Raw genomic sequence first — 14412 nt, 5'->3', positions numbered from 1 at the left:
CTTGTTTGAAATTTGGGGAAAGTACAAACTTTGCCCCCCTCTTAAATTTTGGACCTACTGCGGGTCGGGGTAGGATGGTAATCCCAGGTGTCCCAAATAGTGGGCGGGAGCGATTTCGGCCGTGCGCATGTGTGCTTAGGCGGCCATTGTGTATGGATGTTTTTCGGAGGCGGTTGTGTGGCGTCTAGATGAAGCTACAAACCTACCCCGGTTTAGACCTTTGGACGTCGGGCCGGTAGGTTTCACGGGTCGGAGTTATTAGGAAAATAATTTCCTTGTACTACCAAACATTGGTCTCACGCGGTTTCGGGCGAGTAGAGGCTCTTTTGGCACTTCGTTCGAAATTTTGAAACACAAGCATTCACGTTTAGAGTACTCTTGAACTATGAGGATGGACCTAAATAGACAACGTTATATTTGACCTTGTATGTTTGAAAACCTCATTAAATTATCCGCTTCTTTTTGAAATTTTGACACTTGAAAATCCTATAACTACGATTATTTTGGAATGGAGGAGCTAAATTTGAATATATTTTGTACACGACTACATATGCTATTATGTACAAAATCAGAGCAAAGATTGGTGCCCCCATAATTTAGGTATGGTTTACAAATGCCATGATATCAAATTCAAATAATTGAATGGACTTCATGTTGAATTCAATTTTTTTAAACCACCTTAAGTTGAATTCAAATGTATGCTAGTTCATAGGTAGCTATTTATAATGTTCATTGTGTAACTTTCGTATGTATAATGTGCTTTACACACAACATGAACTATACTCATGTTTATATTCGATTGCTAAAGCGATGCATTGTCTGGAGTTCAAAATAATAACTATGTGGATCAATTGTGTTGAATAATAACATAGACATGCTCAAATTTGATAGAATCTAGATGTCTGATGGATCAATGATCGCTCCTTACGCGAGTTGCAAATATCATGATCCCATCCTAATATTTGGATACAATTTATATCTTTAATCAATGTGTACAGCAGTCTTTTACGTGTACTTTCACTCTCCATCGGTGGTCTCTCACACATGCTCACACACTCTCTCCCGCGGTGTCTTTCTCACACACATGCTCTAGATATAACCCTCCCTCCATCTCGTAACCAATTACAACTATTTTCACTAACCTTTATCACAAGCACTCTTCCTCTCGCAAACATACACACGCACAATCCCCATCAACCCTTTCTATATACATGGACCTGCTTACGTGTCTCATGTACGCACATTATCTTTAGGCCTGTCTCTCACACATTGTCTCACACCTCTCTTCCTAATCGACGAGTATGATTCTAGCAGAGCATTCTGTAGGATGCCCCTTAAAGTTAGGTTGGATGAATAGTAATATCAGAGATAAAGGGGTTACCTTAGTCCGAGAACCTAGGGTTACAAATCCTAGCCGACTTTGTCAGTGGACACAGAGTCCTTCACAATTCTACTATCTTTGTCTTGTACGACTAGTCATCCATGGGTCATCCTAAATGCGTCATGGGCCGACCAATGTGGTGCAGGACGGAACCGAACGAAGGGCCTCACCTCGACCCACCGGAACTCACGCGGTGACACACCCTCTGCCCCCACGTCTCATTATCTTCTCACACCCACACATACCAACACAAACACCACACACACAAAAAAATTCTCCTAGTTCCTCTATTCCCTCCCCCCTTGCATATACACACTCAAGGGAATGGAATCTCTCGTCGTGACGTCATATTCGTCTCTCTCTCTCTTGAACACTCTCATTTCTCGTGCTATCTCTCCCACGCCCCCCCGTCGGCCCCTCTATCCATGCCTCTCTTGAATACGCAATACACACACATACCTCTCTAGGCCCCGCCAAATGCATCAACTACACATTCACACATGTTACATCATGTACCCCATTGATCTAAAAAGCCCTCTCTTCACGTTTATTTCGCATACAACATTCATTTTGAATAAAGTGTGGCCAAAAAAATTATTTTAGAGTTTCTAAATACATACAACATTACAAAGTTATATGGAGGAGTTCGAACGCTAATTTGCATTGCATGGTGCCCACAATGATATTTATTCCGCACTATGAATTTGTATATTTTTATACTATATACAAAGTTAGTCATAATAAAGAGAAACGAAGAGCATCTCTCTCTCCATCACATACCCCCCCCTGTACGCCCGTTTCACGTATGACACAAAACTATCTCCAGGTCCTCTAAAAGTAAGCCCCTAGAAAATTCACGCATGTTTCATTATGGTCATTGTATTTGTAGCGAAAGCACAATACGTACATTGGACTTCAGAATCCACTCATTACGGTCACCATTTACGTTTAGTGGTTATTATACAGTCACGGGCTCACCGTACAACTCTATATTTGCTCATGACATGACTAGTTGACCACTTAAACGCTCCACGTGGCACCTCTAGTGTTGCATCACATTATCTTACTACCATCGTGCCCACCTGTCGACTTGTATCTACTCTATATCTACACTCTTATAAAATACATAAAATACACTCTTATAAAAAACAGAGTTGGTCATGATGGTGTGCCTGCCATCCTGCAATATAGGCCGTCCGATTTATATCTGACGGATAGGAAAGAAACTATGGCAATTTTTCAAAAAGGTACCCACACACCTCTCCACATTTGCAAATAAGGCCTTCCCTCGTTCATCAGTTTCTCTCACAAGATAAACAAGTCATACAAATGCATCTTGATGTTCCGTGCAACGCACAGGCATCTTGCTAGTAAGAATGAAAACAAACAACAAAAATATATATTTGGACGGTGGTTCAAAGTCATGACCGCGGGCACAGCGGACAAGGTGGCCTTGTATTGGTATGCTGAGCCGTCTGTTTTAACACACATGAGCTGGTGTGGTGATTATACACACACGCACGCATGCACACGAACTGCATCCACGCAACACTCACACAAACACATGCACCCACACACGCACGCAACACTCACACGTATACACGCATCCACGCACGCACGCAACACTCACACGCACACATGCATGCATGCATGCACACACCAATACACCACACGACCAACACACTCTCTCACGCTCAAGTGCTCAACCTACACGTGCATGCACACATATCAGGCCCTGACAGACACATACACAACCAGGTGATTCACGCGCACGGGTTGGAACCTTGTCGCGCCTGCGTAAATTTGTGTTTATCTGACCTCTTCCCTATGTGAACTGACAGGTGGGACCCACAAGGAACGTGGTCAATTTAACTAGTCAACATGGCGCCACGCAGACTATTTGGCCGGTCAACAGAGTGCAATCCGATGCTGACCCATGAGCAAGTGACCGTATAATCACCGCAAAACGTATATAGTGACCGTAATCAGCTTATTCTGAAGTTCAGTGACCGTATTACGCTTTTCTCTCTGTAGGCCCTCCAAAACTACATCTCTACACGTTCTTGCATGTTACAGCACTACTACTACACTCTAACACAATAAATCATATGTGTTTTTAGTTTTACTAGATATCATATTGTTACTTACAATTATTCAGTTTGCATACATTAAAATTGCCTTTGAAATGTATGGCCAGTATCATTTACCGTGCGGGAAAAATCCCGCCCTTTCCTGTTTAATCGGGTTTGTATCGATGGATCGTGTGAAACAACAAAACTATAGTACTATACAGTACAAGTGACATTTCACTGGGCCGTCGTGTCGTCTACTCCTCCGTCGTAAGAGTGGAGCGCTCGCTTTCATAAATCTTCTAGTCCCTTTTACCGACATGTGGGACATCAAGCTACCGGGTCCACGTGCCATACCGAAATACAGTGCAGAGCAGCCGGGGTGAAGCACCCCAGTCATGGCGCTGGCGTAGTAATGAGCAATGAGGCGTCAAATCACAAAGCTGCACCTTTCCCATAGTTAAGTTGGAGGGACGAAGTAATAATGCTAAAAAAAGAAGTTGGAGGGATGATGCAACCATCATTTCACTTGTTGCTGAATCCGCTTCTCCCTCATCTTCTTCAACTTAACCACGTGTTGCTTCTGCCGTTGTTCTGCCTCATGTGGGACGCGGATCGGCTTGGTAAAACACTGACACGTGGGACCGCATGTTAGCAAACCGCCAGGACAACATCCTCCGAAAATAAGAAACCTCCCCACCATCCACGCGGCAAAATCACCGCCTTTTTACTAATCTTGATTCTATAATTTTTTAGATCAATATAATTGAGATTTGTATAGATAGCACACATGAGCAAAACCAAGTGGTACGGTTAAGGGCATCCACAATGTGTAGCCAAATGTGAAAATAGGTTTTGGCATCGTGGGAACCATTGTGGACGGTGTTGCCAAAGCCAAAAAGATGGATCCGAAGCTCCTTGATTGATTGATTGAAGGAATAGAAAAATGCAACGTCTCTCCTCTTTCTCCCATGCTTGGATGCATGTAGTACAGTATAGAGCACAGAGTCTACTCCCCTGTCCCTTCTATCACAAATCACAAAGTAGTGAGGCATCAAATCACAAAAGCACAGACGAAGCAACCATCATTTCACTCTTCGCTGACTTCGCTTCTCCATCCTCTTCTTCAAGAAACCATCTCACCGCACTAGTACTCCTAGTAGTACTAGTCCTTTGGTTCAACGGACTTCCTGGATGCAAATAAGCCGGTTGTCTCGGCTTGCAGGCGGCACTTGCGAATGACTTACCGTGGTCTCCCTCAATGGTGTTCTCCGTCGAACGCATTTCGCCAAACAACAAAAAAAGATATCGTCGACGTCACCGGAATGGGGAAGGAAGTCAAATATAGTTACTACCTCCATTTTTTTGTACACAAGGCCAGTATATCAAAATTACAATTTGCAAAGGGCCACTAACACTAATCGAGGCACAATTGATGGGATTAGCAACCAAGGACATTAATATTCCCTGCATGCATGCGGAGGTGAGAAGGTTGGTTTGCATGGCGCTGCATTAATCAAGCAATGAGGAGTGAGATGGTTAGCTCTTTGGTCTTCGGAGAAAAAATATGCATTAATTAACATGTGAAACGAGGATTTGTATCGATTAGATCCCGCGAAGGAAAACCCGCCTTTCTTTTTTAACACTGGTACTCCTAGTACGTACGTACTTATCCTGTTTGGGTCTAGGCCTTGCATTGCCAAACTTCGCCACACATTTTTGCCAAGCTTGCCTAAAGTTTTCAAAATGAGAAGGAGGTACACTTGCGCACGGCTATCGCGGTCGCACCGCACCCTCACACGGTTGCTCCTACACGTCGCGGTCGCACCGCACCCTCAGACAGTCGCTCTTGCACGCTGCAAACCCAACCAAGGGAACACACCCTCACTAACACGTGCTGTCGCATGTGAACAAACCAAACTCAGCCATCCTATCACTGACACATAATTTTGTTCATAGAGTATGTTTATCCAACCGCATGTTGGGGAGTATCCGTACGGCCCGTGCGGTGGTCTGTTGGGGAAGAAGAAGAGGTGAGGAAGAAGGAAAGAAGGGTTAGGAGGCGTAAGATATTCATACAACCGCCTGAAATGGTAGACTGACCCAAGTCAGGCGACTTGCATAACAAATATATGTTTTTACACAGCAAAAGATCCATAAAAACAACAACATAAAGAAAAACTATCACTGCTCGCGGAAAGGGACGGCCTCATCGTCTTTGGCTGCCAGCGTGAACCAGCCGTCGCTGCCGACATGTGTCTCCGCACCATGGTTGTCCTCGGCCTCCAGCTACTCGTTCAAGCGGAGTGTGCGGGCGCTCTGCACGGATGAGAGTACAGCCCGGTTCAAGTCGAGGACGTCCGGTTTTGCCTTCAGGAGGGCCTCGATGGCAGCGGCATCCACATGCTCCGCGCCGAGTCAAGCCTTCGCCGCCCAGTTCAATTCCAGGACGTCCGGTTCCGCCTGCAGGAGGGCATCGATGAGAGCGGCATCCGCGCGCTCTGCGTCGAGTCGAGCCTCTGCCGCCCGGTTCAAGTCCAGGACGTCCGGTTCCGCCTGCAGGAGGGCCTCGATGGTAGCGGCATCCACGCGCTCCGCCTCAAGTTGAGCCTCCGACACCCGGTTCACATCCACGACATCCGGTTCTGCCTACAGGAGAGCCTCGATGGCAGCGGCATCCGCGCGCTCTGCATTGAGTTGAGCCTCTGCCTCCCGGTCCTCCTTTAGTATCGCCATGTTGAACCACTGGTCCGCCTGCACCATGGGGGACTCGGACACCGGCACCGAAGTCAACGTCCATCGTCTCATACCCATCGGGGGCCATCTGCGCCGCGACCTCCGCCATGAACATTGGATCAGCTTCCTCCTCCTCGTAGCTTGGCTCCAGAGAACTCGGGGATTGGCCCACCGCAAAGTGAGCTTGGGAACGGAGGTCTGTGGCGCCGGCCGCCACCGCGATTTCTGCGCGGCGCTCCGGCGTCAGCATCTTGTAGTAAGTGATCTTGCAGCGCACGATGGCTTTCCGGCGAACTAGGAGACGCTTGATGCAGGCTAGGGAATCGAAAGGTGGGGGGATGGGCTGGAGATTTGGTGTGGTTTTAGGGCAGTGGCTGGCGTAGGCCGAGCAGCGAAGGTTCTGGTGTGAATAGTGGTTCCGGTGACGACCGGTCAATCGGTTTTGACTGTACATCGCTCTTGTCGCGTTCACGTTGCAACCCGGCATGCTGGACCCTCCACGTTACTCACTGAATGGAACGCGCTTCGTCTTGCGTTTTTGCTCGCTTGTGGAACCGCGTTGAGAGCAAACCGACGTACCCCCCCTCCCCCGCCCACGTCATTTATTATAGTACCACTCCCTCTGTTTTATGTGGAGTAAATAAAAACAGAGGGAGTATACTACGGATGAGGATCCCCTGACGTGGACGAACCCATTGAGTAACTGACTTGCGGGGTCTAGCAAGCATGGGGTCCGCCACTAAGTGACCGAAAGGGAGGGTAAGGCTGGGATACCTATGTCAGAGGATCCACTTCCACTACTACTCCCTCCTTCCATTTACTATACAGGGCCTAATGCGTTTTTTGAGGCTAACTTTGACTAGATGTTAGAGTAATAATATATGACATGCAACTTACACAAAGCGTATGGTCAAATTCGTATGTGAAAGGAGTTTCCAATGATATAATTTTCACATTATACATCTCATGTACTATTAATCTTGTCAATAGTCAGATTGGAAACCATCTCGAGTACAAATCTAGGAGTACGTATGAATCTAACAATATTGCTTGGGCGTTGTTGAATGTTGATACCTTTTTTATCAAAGTAGAGATACTTTGACTACACATAAAACTTATATGTAAACTAGAAAGGATAGGAGGGTGTATATTGTACGTTCAAAAACGAAACGAACATTGAATACCCTTTATATATGATTTGCGGATGCTATGATCACCGGTTCAAAATTTTGAATCCGGCTTAGGTATCACGTGCCCCCACTCGTTCCCTCTCAATTTCATCTCGGGGTGCGGAGATCTATTGAAAGAGGACTAGGGTGGGTAGATGCGAATGATACTCGGTGGAATGTTCAAATGAGGCATGCGGGAGGATGAACTCGACTAGAGGGCGACATGATCGATGGAGAAGAGGGTTGGAGAGGAATGAGAAATAAGCAAACACCACATGATTATACTTGAACGGCTCAAATAAACAATAAGTTGTCTCGCTTGGCCTACATAGTGAAAGGCCTAGTGCGCAACGCGGAGCACTGACGCTCGAATATGGCCGGGAAAACAGGGAAACCGACATGTGGGGCACACCCGTCGGGACGACGTAGCGCAGACTAGTCCAATGGAGGAGCTGGCCCACGACCTCCTCGCCACCGACAACCGTTCATGTGGATCGTTGGGGCCAACAACGGGGCGCAGCTCCAGCACCGCCTCTGGACACGGCGACCGCGGTGAGCGACACGCTCATATCATTGCTAGAGACAGTCGGTTTTAGTGTGTCGAGGGTGGCGTTAATGTTGTGGCACGACCAACAGTATGTTTGGTTTGTGCCCAAGGTTGCCCCATCAAAGCATTGGGTAGCCAAAATTTTGGTTGAGGTATTGGTTTCCCATGATTTGGCCGACATTCAAGAAAAATGAACTAGAGTTGGCTAGAGTTCATTGGCATGCCAAAAAAATGGCAACCATCCAAACAAAGACCAATCTTTGGGTCATGACCAAAATTTTGGTAAGGTGCACTTTGGCCACAATCCAAACACACACCAACACCAGGCTCGTCGAGGATGCATGGGGCGGCGCGACGCATCCGCGGAGTGGTGTAGCACGGCCTACTGCATCCTCTGGACCTGAGACCATGCCGGGTCGTCTTGCTTTTTCAATGACATGCGGGGATCACATGTGAGCAAAGGGCATCTCCAACGTTGCCACGACCGCAGCTGACTACACTGGCACACCAAAACCCTCATCCCTCGCGCCGTCGCGTGGTGTGTTCCCAGCCGGCGCTAGCTACCTGCATTCATGTCGTCCATTCGTATGTCGTCGTTAAGAGGCTCGGTGCCCAAGGAACTAACTCCGGCGACTTAATGACACACCCGGACACTTGGCCTCACCCGAATGCACTACTTAAAGCGGCAACACCCAGCTAACCTCCACACCATAGCGCATCATCCTCCTACCTGGCACCACATCCGCCATGACCGCAAGTGCGAACGCTCTATGGTAGAGCTTGTCTTCGGGGATGAAGCTCGAGGTCGCCGCCCTCGCTCAAGTCGCCTCTCGCGACACAATAGCGGCGTAGCCGGACACGGACGCGACCACACAAGCGATGGCCACGCTGGTGGCCGACAACGGGAGCACAATCAGCCACGTGTCCTACTTGTTGCCATCCAACGTCCGGCACTGCCGAGGTCGGGGACTCCTCCGAGGATGAGTAGGGAATGGGAGGCGGCAGGGCATGGTGTGCCAACTAGCCGGTCTATATCCCGTGTTCTACTCTTCCTTTCCGGAGACCGCACCTTCACTTCACGGGTCTTGAACCCCGCCCCCGTACATAGATATCATAGATGGAGGACGTCGGTCGCCGCCGTAGAATAGGTTTAGGGTCGGGTTTCTTTTATTTTTCTGTCCTATAAAAGTTCGAAATGTAATGAAAATCTGCCATGTTTGCATTAATCTCGGCCGGTGTATATGAACTTTCACAATAATATACATATTGTAGGAGTACTAGCAAGATGCCTGTGCATTGCACGAAATATCAAGATCTTGTAGGAGAAAACGAAGAACGAGGGAAAGCCTTATCTGCAAATGTGGAGGGGAGTGCGGGTAAATTGTCATAGTTTCCTTCCTATCCGTTAGATATAGATCGGATGGCCTATATTGCAGGATGACAGGCACACCATCATCACCAACTCTGCTTTTTATTGAACCGAGACAAATCTAACATGCGAAGTAAAATAAACACATTGGGTCTATACATACACAAATTATCTTAGGCACTCCAATACAAGTGATGTCGACACCGATGACTTCCCGATTAAGATAGGACTGCATCAGGGGTCAGCTTTGAGCCCTTATCTTTTTGCATTGGTGATGGGTGAGGTCACAAGGGGTATACAAGGAGATATCCCATGGTGTATGCTCTTTGCGGATGATGTGGTGCTAGTTGACGATAGTCGGACGGGGGTAAATAGGAAGTTAGAGTTATGGAGACAAACCTTGGAATCGAAAGGGTTTAGGCTTAGTAGAACTAAAACCGAGTACATGATGTGCGGTTTCAGTACTACTAGCTGTGAGGAGGAGGAGGTTAGCCTTGATGGCCAGGTGGTACCTCGGAAGGACACCTTTCGGTATTTGGGGTCAATGTTGCAGGAGGATGGGGGTATTGATGAAGATGTGAACCATCGAATCAAAGCCGGATGGATGAAGTGGCGTCAAGCTTCTGGCATTCTCTGTGACAAGAGAGTGCCACAAAAGCTAAAAGGCAAGTTCTACAGGACGGCAGTTCGACCCGCAATGTTGTACGGCGCGGAGTGTTGGCCGACTAAAAGGCGACATGTTCAACAGTTAGGTGTGGCGGAGATGCGTATGTTGAGATGGATGTGTGGCCACACGAGGAAGGATCGAGTCCGGAATGATGATATACGAGATAGAGTTGGGGTAGCACCAATTGAGGAGAAGCTTGTCCAATATCGTTTGAGATGGTTTGGGCATATTCAGCGCAGGCCTCCAGAAGCTCCAGTGCATAGCAGACGGCTAACGCGTGCGGAGAATGTCAAGAGAGGGCGGGGTCGACCGATTTTCACATGGGGGGAGTCCGTTAAGAGAGACCTGAAGGATTGGAGTATCGACAAAGAGCTAGCTATGGACAGGGGTGCGTGGAAGCTTGCTATCCATGTGCCAGAGCCATGAGTTGGTTGCGAGATCTTATGGGTTTCACCTCTAGCCTACCCCAACTTGTTTGGGACTAAAGGCTTTGTTGTTGTTGTACTCCAATAGTACGTCCACTACACATTCACGCATTTCACATCTTTCTACATCTACGGGAACCTACGAAAGGGTTAACGTAAATTGCCTCTCTCTCTCCTCCCCTGATTTTCATTGTGGTGGGCCCCTCCCTCCCCCCAATCTACAATGAATAGCTCACACGTTTCACATTACCTTAATTACGTAACTGGGATTATGTAGGTGTAGCATTACTCATCCTAAAAAACTCAACTAAGCCAACCTCCCAGCATATCCCGTGGGAAAACACCCGGCTGCGCCGTTTTAGTCGGGATTACCGGATTACTAGTAGTAGTATCGATGGATCGCGCGAAGCAACAACTTTATTTTTGAGGGGGCGAAGCACCTAGTTTAAAAGGAAAAAAGGCGGTACACTCACAGCACTCCTATCGCGGTCGCATTGCACCCCACACACGTTCGGTCCTGCACACGGCTCACGCCAACGGAATGTGCTTAGGCTTGTCTCTTCACTGACATGTGGGACTGCACTTGGAGAAACCGACCATGCACCAAACTCCCCCCGCCCATCGCGCGAAAATCCTCCCCCTGTTGGGGATATAACTACTAAGGGTAAACCGCCCAGGAGGGGACGGTTCATCTTCAACTATATTGAAGCCCACGAAGATCCAGAAGATGGCGCTTTACTAATGAAGCTTAGAGGCCCAGAGCCCAAAGGCGGATTAGGGCCCATAGTGGTAAACTGCCATGGTTATGTAACTCGTATTGTAAGTTAGGAAAGGAGAGACCGAGCTGGACACTTGTCTGAGTTGGCCTCGGGACTCTGTAGACCGGCCGGGCGTCAACCTATGTATATAAAGGGACGACCTGGTGGCGGTTCAGGGACAAGAAACAACAACTCGAGACCCAGGCAAAGCGTATTTGCTCCCTGGTCATTGAAACCCAATCAATTCCATCACAACTAGACGTAGGCTTTTACCTTCATCGAAGGGGCCGAACTAGTATAAAAACTCCCGTGTCCCTTGTCCGGTTTAACCCCTTCAAGCTAACCCGTCGTGATGGCACCACGACTAAGTCCTTTCATGAGGACATCTGACGTGTTAATTCCATGATAGTTGGCGCCCACCGTGGGGCTCAAACCCACGACCAAAATGGCGAGTTATACCATTGCAGTGTCTCACGCGTATTCCAACATTGTGTTTCTCCTGAAGAAGGACAAGAGATTCTACGTGAAATCCATGAAGGGGATTGTGGTCACCATGCCGGTTCAAAATCCCTGGTGGCTAAAGCTTTTCGTCATGGGTTCTATTGGTTGACAGCTCATGCTGATGAGGAGGATCTGGTAAAGCGGTGTGACGCTTGTCAGAAGTTTTCACGTCGAGATCATGTTCCAGCTGAAGAGCTACGGATGATTCCTATCACTTGGCCGTTTGCCACTTGGGGACTTGATATGGTGGGACCTTTTAAGCTCTCCAAGGATAAGAAGACCCACCTATTGGTGGCAGTTGACAAGTTCACTAAATGGGTTGAAGCGGAGCCCGTCAGCAAGTGTGATGCAGCCACGGCGGTTCAATTTCTCAAAAAGATCATTTTCCGTTTTGGCTTTCCACACAACATCATCACAGATAATGGCACAAACCTTTCTAAAGGCGAGATGGAGGAGTTTTGTCAACGAGAGCACATCAGGCTTGATGTAGCGTCCGTGGCTCATCCCCAGTCCAATGGTCAAGCTGAGAGGGCGAATCAAGAGATCCTGAAGGGTATCAAGCCCCGACTTATGGTTCCTTTGAAGCGGACGCTGGGTTGTTGGGTGGAAGAATTACCATCTGTGTTATGGAGTATAAACACCACCCCAAACCGATCTACGGGTTATACACCTTTATTCATGGTTTACGGGGCTGAGGCCGTCCTCCCAAGTGATATTCGTCATGACTCACCCGGGTTGCCAATTATGTTGAAGCGGACAATGAGCAAGCACCCCAAGAGGCGCTGGACCTGTTAGATGAGAAACAGGACATGGCTTTGGCTCGATCGGCGGTTTATCAACAAGACCCGCGGCGTTATCACGGCCGCCTGGTTAAGACAAGAACCTTTCAATAAGGCGACGTAGTGCTCCGGCTCATCCAAGATCAGACCGATATGCACAAGTTATCCCCACCTTGGGAAGGACCCTTTGTGGTCAGCAAAAATATGCACAGCGGATCATACTACCTCACTAACGTTCAAGAAGACTCACGCAGTTCTGAGGAGGAGACCCGACGACCATGAAACATAGCTCTCCTTTGGCCTTACTACACTTGAGCCATAGGCTTTTCTTATGTACATATTTCAACAATGTATATATTATGATCAATATAATAAACCAGCATCCTTGCTATAAGCAGGGTCTCTGTCGTTTTCTTCAAATCTCTTTGTTTACTTGGGGGCTTCAGCTGACAAAGCGAAGTACTACATGTTAAACCGGCTATCATGCCACAAAACAGCCGGGGAGCTTCACACCCAAGGGGCCAAAGAGAGTCTGGATGCTATGCACTGCTCAAACATAGGCACCCATTGAGCACAGCTCACAAAGTTACTTGGGAGCTCTTTGTGCAAAGCAACAAAGAGTTTGAAAGGACCCTTGTAATTGGGTATCGACCCACGGCTTGGAAGCCTGGTGTATTCACCTAAAACCCCGGGTTAACCTGCCTTCATCAAGTAAGCCACTCCTATCCAGGTAATCCTGGCACGACCCGCCGAATGTTTGACAAGTCAATCTTATACAGACCCTGAACTTGTCAATGTTAAAACGACGATTGGTTAGTTGGAGACCCATCTTAAAAGGCTTTGCAAAATGGTTTAACTCAGTGGCCTGGCAGCCCATGAAAAGCCTCGAATTTGGCCTGGCAGCCCTTGAAAAGCCTTGACTACATGGTTTCTTGTTTGCTTTTTTGCCAAGTTTTCACCTTTTGATGAATCTATCTTGAACCGGTGTCCATTGACCCGGTGTGGCTTTTCAAGTCATCATAATAACCCGGTGTTTGTTAACCCGGCTTGGCTCTCAACTACAAGTTGTCAGACCATCTTCATAAAACCGGTGTTTCATAACCCGGTCTGGTTTTGACTACAGGCCGCCAGTATGCTCATCTGGTGTTCATCGCAACCCGGCATGACTTATTATACACCAGCACGACATGATGAGTAATATCAAACGCTCACAGTATTGGGTTTTGACCGTTGCTACAGTCAGATTGGTATATTAACAAGCCTATATCACAGGTATGCTTTATTTTTTATATAAAGCTTGGTGATTTAACAGGTTTTTCTTTTGGGTATTATGACCCGTCCGGCGGTAAGCCGCCTGGACAGATTTTTTGTTATGCAGATAAAAGGATAGCATAATATTATAAAGATATATCAGACAGCACTACAATTATCATGGCGGATCAAATCAAGTCATGTCTCAGTGCACGATTGGAATCAACCAAAGTATTTTAACTAGCCTATTACAAGGCACTTTGAGGCCCAAAATGATGATTATTCTTACGTAGAGCAAAGTTTGTAACAATAACCCGATTGCCGGATTAAGATTCATTGTCAGGACGACGTGAAGTTGATGGATCCTCAGGCGCCGGTTCAACCTCTTCATCTCCACCCAATGGCTGGAAGTCAAGAGTGGTCCAGTCAATCCGGGTTAGCGCTTGAAAGAAAGCTTCTTCATCTATGAGATTCGACGGTTCAACGCCAGGAGCGTAAGTATGCTTACGAATGGGCGGAATAAGATTCTGCACTTCTGTCACGGCTGTGTCAACTCGATTATTGTTGGCATCATAGAATGACCGATGAGACGTCAAGTTCACCTCTTCAGCCAATTGACTTGCTATTGGACGCAACTCCTTGGTCAGGGTCTTGAGGGCTTCATTATAAAATGCTGATCCTTCTTCCTGTTCATCCGGATAGCCCTTAACAATATCAGCTAGATCCAAATCAGCTATCCATGATTTGGCACGAGTTAGTG

This window comes from Triticum aestivum, chromosome 3B (assembly GCF_018294505.1).
Source record: "Triticum aestivum cultivar Chinese Spring chromosome 3B, IWGSC CS RefSeq v2.1, whole genome shotgun sequence".
Classification (NCBI taxonomy): domain Eukaryota; kingdom Viridiplantae; phylum Streptophyta; class Magnoliopsida; order Poales; family Poaceae; genus Triticum; species Triticum aestivum.
The sequence above is the reverse complement of the archived record's forward strand: the minus strand, read 5'-3'. Positions refer to the sequence as shown.